Raw genomic sequence first — 5,793 nt, forward strand, 5'->3', positions numbered from 1 at the left:
AGACGAACTGGCTGGAATAGCCAGAATGGTCCGAGCTAATTTGGGAAGGTATTTTAAGTCCCTGGCATTTTTCCAGAATTCTAAAATATGTGTGCCATGAGCTACTGGAATGGTCAAGTATTTGTCAAGCTCTATGTCGATAGCGTTTTTCTCAACTTTTCGTTTTTTTACATAACTTAAGTCTGAAAATTCATCAAACATTCCATTTTCGGAATTATTTGGGCTTATTTTATTAGTTATGTCATCAAAGCTACTATTTTCATGATCTCCTATAAATTCGGAGAGCATTGCTTTTACCGTAGCTAACACATTTTCTCTTTTTTCCTCTGAGAGGAAATTCATCTCTTTATAAGGAGGGTTCAAGAAATCGCTGCGAGTAGTCGTCACTCCACATGTCGGTCGTGTATGCCAGTTGTTGGTCTTTCAAACTTATGATAAGTTGAATCTTCAACGTTTCGTACTCTTTCTCCATGATGGTAGTGCTTAACACTTTACGGGATATAACCAAATCATCGAAAGACTGACTTCCAAATTCTGCTCCTATGTTGAGAAGCGCTTGGCTATATTCACGGAACCTACCAATTCACAAAAAAAAGAGTCAATCAATGAATGCAATGTGAATAGAACTTACCTTCGGTAATATTGCAAGGGTGCAAGTCTTTTGCAACTAAGGCTAGCTGCTTTCGAGCAAACGAATCCCGAAATCGCGTCGAAGCAATTTTTTTGGCAAACATGTCCAATTTGGGCTGTGACTTAAGCGCATCTTGTTGAGACATGCACTTATGGCGGCTGAGGGTGCCCGTGCCTTGTTTTGAATTATACACTAGCACATGCTTACAGCTCCGGCAGCACACAAAATCGACATTATTGCCATTATAATTAACGCAATCGAACAGCTTCCACACGTCACTCCTGCCTTTTTCATTTTGTATTAGCTTTACACATTCACTTTTTTTATTCACAGCGTCCTGAATGGTTTGTCGCGACATATTTTATATTTCAAAGTTTATGAATTTCACAATAGGACGCCAATTTTGAATTAGTGGTGTGCAAACAAGTAAAATATTGTATAACCAAATCGATAGTAGTATCGATAATGGCGCATCTCGACAGGATAGAATTTATAGAATACTAGCTGCATTGCGTTGCACCGTAAGCAAATAAAATGCGATAAATGGCGGTTCTAATTCGAGAATAAAAAAAAGAACGCGATCAAATCAAATTTGTTTTCAGACCTATTTCGGGCTTTTGTGGGCCTATTTCGGGTTTTTACGGGCCGGGCCTTTTTGCTAAGGCCCGGGCCCGCTCCGGGCCTGTGTAAGCCCGCGGACCACGAAAAAAAGCCCGGCCCGTGCCCACCTCTACTGTTTAGTTAAAATATCTTGAAATATAAGTAATTGGTTTATTTTTGCCAATTTCTCCTTGATTTTTATAAATAAACTCCAACCAGCCTGATTCCACTTTAAGTAAAAATATACTACTTATCTTGTTATTATTAATATTTTTATTGTTGATACAACTGCACGCACTCGTCGTCTACAAGCAAGTATGTAAGTAAAGTTTTATCTATGGCAAAGTGTCTAGGTACACATGTGCATAAAAAGTAATTTTGAACAAAAGCTCGTAGTCAGAGAGAGAGAGAGAGAACTTTTTTTCTTTCCAAGATCTATATTGAATATGTGTATCCATGGGACTTTTGTATTTCCAACAAAATTTGTTTGGGATCGGGCAGGAATCCATCCTGGGTAGCAAGATAACCCAAAGATTGCACATGTGTTTGGAGAAATTTTGATTTTTCATAGTTCACTTTTAATCCCGAATTGTGGAGCAATGCAAATACATCGTCTAAATTTTTTAAATATTCTTCTTTATCCTTACCTACACTAGTTTTTATTTATTTTGTCTCTAAAACTTCAGTTCGCAATGACGGCGTGATTGCTGACAGTGCTAACGTAAATGTGATAAAAACTGAAAGAGGAGGCTCTCCAAATAAGGAATATATATAAATAATGTGGCTAAGACTTATAATTTTTTGTATACAAATTAATTCAAAATGCCACTTTTGTTTTTATTGACTTTATTACGAGTATTCGAAAATTATTCTAATTATAAACTACCCTCAAGCTACCTGTTGCTGTTGTTGCCGCCGTTGCTGCGTAGCAGTTGTGGTGTTGCGAGCTGGTGTTTGCAGGCGTGAGATCGAATACATATGTGCTGATGGTATTGGCAGACGTGAGAACGTATAATTGCTGACTCAGTCCACGCGCAACTTTTGGATGCAACTTAAAACTTGTTATTTCTGTTCATGATTCTGAGTGCGCTACTTGTTGCTGACTCAGGCCACGCGCAATATTTTGGGGCTCCTTCAATTACATTTTTGCGTCGCGTGATAACTCCTCCCCTCCTAAGTGAGGGACGTCCTCGGACCTTTCTCTTGACACCTGAGTGATGTTTTCTACTACTCTTACTATTGCAGCCTGTCGCTTCAGCTTTTTATAGAATGTTATTATGGAAAAAAGCACGGCGAGAATTATTATTACCATGAGAATTATTGACGTCGTTGTCAATCCTTTTTCATACCCATCGGTTAGCTGTTCCATCAGCTGGCGATTTACCAGCGCCCGGTGCCGTAAGTAAGGTAAGCTCATTATGTTGTCGTGTCCAGTTATATTTATCCGAGTCGTGAAACGTTCATGATTCGCATCGACTTCCTGAGCGAGTGCCAGGGCGGATGGCAAGTCACTAGGTTGCGATGCGAAGAGAATATCGCAAAGGGGCTTTCTTAACCCAGAAATGAACACTCTAAGAGCGTTGGCCCTATATTTCTCGTTAATTGCGCCTGCAATACTTTCTTCATGAGACATTTTGGTTTTATTAGCAAGTAAGGAGAGTTTTTTCTCAACCTCATCATAAAATTCGAGCACTGTGGCGTTAAAATTTAAGACAGTGTTAAAAGACAGTGCTAAACGACGATAAAAGGGCATCGGTAGCGCCTCGAATTTTATTTCTTATAATGGTAACGGCTTGGTAGTGCCGTGAGCTACCATCGTAGTCCTTAAAAATCTCATATGCGTTTTGTGCCGCCTCACGCCAGGACACATAACCTTCGGTTTGACCGAAAAATTCGGATAGAGACCTTACAACGTCAAGCGAATCTTCGCAGGTTCTACCCGCTACTATCTTAATTTTTTCGTAAGTCGTTATAGTGGGTTTTTGGGATACGTTATCAATTTGGTCCTGCATGACCTTAAGCCTATTCTCAAACTCCCGCCTCTGCACCCCTAAAGCAGCAGTGACCGCCGCGCATGTGTAAGCTGGGTTTCGTTCTTCTTCTGATAATTTAATATTTTCAAAGCTAGAGACTAAGTCAATTAAGTTGACTATTCATATAATCATTAATCATTGAAAAAGTTATTACTATTTTCACAAAATAAATACCGGGTGCACCGTAAACTATTAGAGTTTAAATTTCACTTCCTTAATATATTTTATTTTTTAACAAGAGGTACCCTCAATGTTTAGATCTTTGATTCTAAAATTGAAATTCGAGTTTCTCAACTTACATTAAATTCATGATTGCCGGCTGCTTCGATCTTCCTCCTGTCCTGATCCGCCAATGGAATAGCTGCTGCTCGTTTACGATAGCTGGTTGATTGCAGTTGCTGGCTGGTCCTTGATTCGATCGACTTTCAGCGGCATAATACTGATTGTTTGTGACAGCTGGTTGATTGTAGTTGCTCGTTTTTAACCGACACCGACAAACTACTTTGCTTAAACACTGCCCCACGTTGGGCGCCAATTAATTCAAAATGCCAATTTTGTTTTTAATTAATAATTTAATAATTTTTGTTAAAAATATTCTAATTATAAACGACCTTCCAGCTACTTCCCTACAAGAACACTGACAGTCAGCTGAACGTACATTTGACTGTCAGAGCTGAAAGAAATTCAGTCAGCGCGCAGAACAAAGTTTCTATCATTTTCTTAAGAGCCTAGTGAAAAAACTGATGTAAACAAACGCATGCGTGTGAGCTTGCATCTCTCTTTAACACACTGGTATTCGGAATTAAATCAGTATATATCTCTACTGCTTACTCTCATGCTTTTTCTTGGTTCATTGCTGACCACAAATCTGTCAAAGCTGAAAATTGTCAATAATGACTGAAAAGCTTACATAGCTACAATTTGTCATTTATGACTGTAAATCTTTCAATGATGACACAATTTTTTTTGTTCAAATTAGTTTTATCTTTATTCATTTACAATCTGAATATTAAAATAACATTTATGTCAAAAATTTTGTAAAAAATTAATATAACTCTATATAATAAAATTAATTACATCAGAATTAAATTTGATATCTTATAAAATTTCTTTTTAAATCTATTTTACGTTATAATATATTAAATCATAATAACTCATATTTCAAATCGCAATAATTCATGTTTCAAAATTTACATATTTGCATATCTTATTACTAAATCACAATAATTCATTAATTTTAAATCATATAATTCAAGTTTCAAAATCATAATGGTAATAAAATAAAATTAAATTATTGAAAAATTATATTAATTGTTTCTTTTCCTATTAATATATTTTTTTTGGTTATTTCGGTGGTGACCCCGTTCAATAGACCTCCGTATACTCTTTTCCAAATTGAAAGATCATTGTGGCTGGTAAACGACTATAAAATTGAAATTAATTAAAAATAGTTTTCTATTGCTTTTACATTTCACTTATTTACCTCTTAAAACTTCTTCGAAGATTTTTAGCTTACATAATGCTTGTTTTTCTCCTCTTCCATTAAAATTGAAATACTCTAGTAGGCTGTCTGCAAATGTATATTTGAAAGAGTTTTCAATATTGTCCAATGTCCCTTTAAGTTTGTGGACATAACTGATCTGTAAAATAATAATATATAAATGTAAATAATAATTTTTAAGATGTTGATATTATAAATAATGTTTTTTACCATAGATTGTGCGAACTCAGGTTTCTCTAACATTTCTTCCACTTCCAAACATCCCTCAAAGTTTTGAATAGGTAAAAGGCTTGCTACCTGCGAGAGCCTCGTCTTTTTCCTCTCCGGTCATGAGGCACACCGATCGCTCAATTTTTTTTAAATGCACTATACATTCCCTAATCAGGGAACTCTGTGCTAGCATTTCCGCTGTAGATTTAATCACAAAACATAAATCACTTAAACAACGCACGAAATATAATAATTCGATTTAGAATTTACTGAATTAACGCGCAACACTTCTCGTTTGTGGCAAGAATAACAGTAAACATTTTTTTTGCGCAACATTTTATAAACGTTTATACACGATGTTTAGTGTTGAAAAGTGTTTATTTAAAAAAAAAATCATCATTGACAGTCATTGTAAATTTCATTTTACTGTCAATGATGACAGTATTGAATATTTAAGCTATTTCATTCTTTCATATATAAGCAATATCATTCTCTTTTTAACATAAGCATTCACAGTCATTTTTTCGTCAGCTCTGACATAAAAAATGTGCGTGTATTAGTGAAACGATCAGCAGTTTCTTGTAGGGTTGTTGCTGTTGCTGCCGCCGCTGCTGCGTAGCAATTGTGGTGTTGCGAGCTGGTGTTTGCAGGCGTGAGAACGAATACATATGTGCTGATGGTATTGGCAGATGTGAGAACGTATAATTGCTGACTCAGTCCACGCGCAATATTTTGGGGCTCCTTCAATTACATTCTTGCGTCGCGTGATAACTTGGATACACCCACGAATTGTATTGATACGATTTACTAAACGCGAC

Source organism: Bactrocera tryoni, chromosome 3 (assembly GCF_016617805.1).
Source record: "Bactrocera tryoni isolate S06 chromosome 3, CSIRO_BtryS06_freeze2, whole genome shotgun sequence".
NCBI lineage: Eukaryota > Metazoa > Arthropoda > Insecta > Diptera > Tephritidae > Bactrocera > Bactrocera tryoni.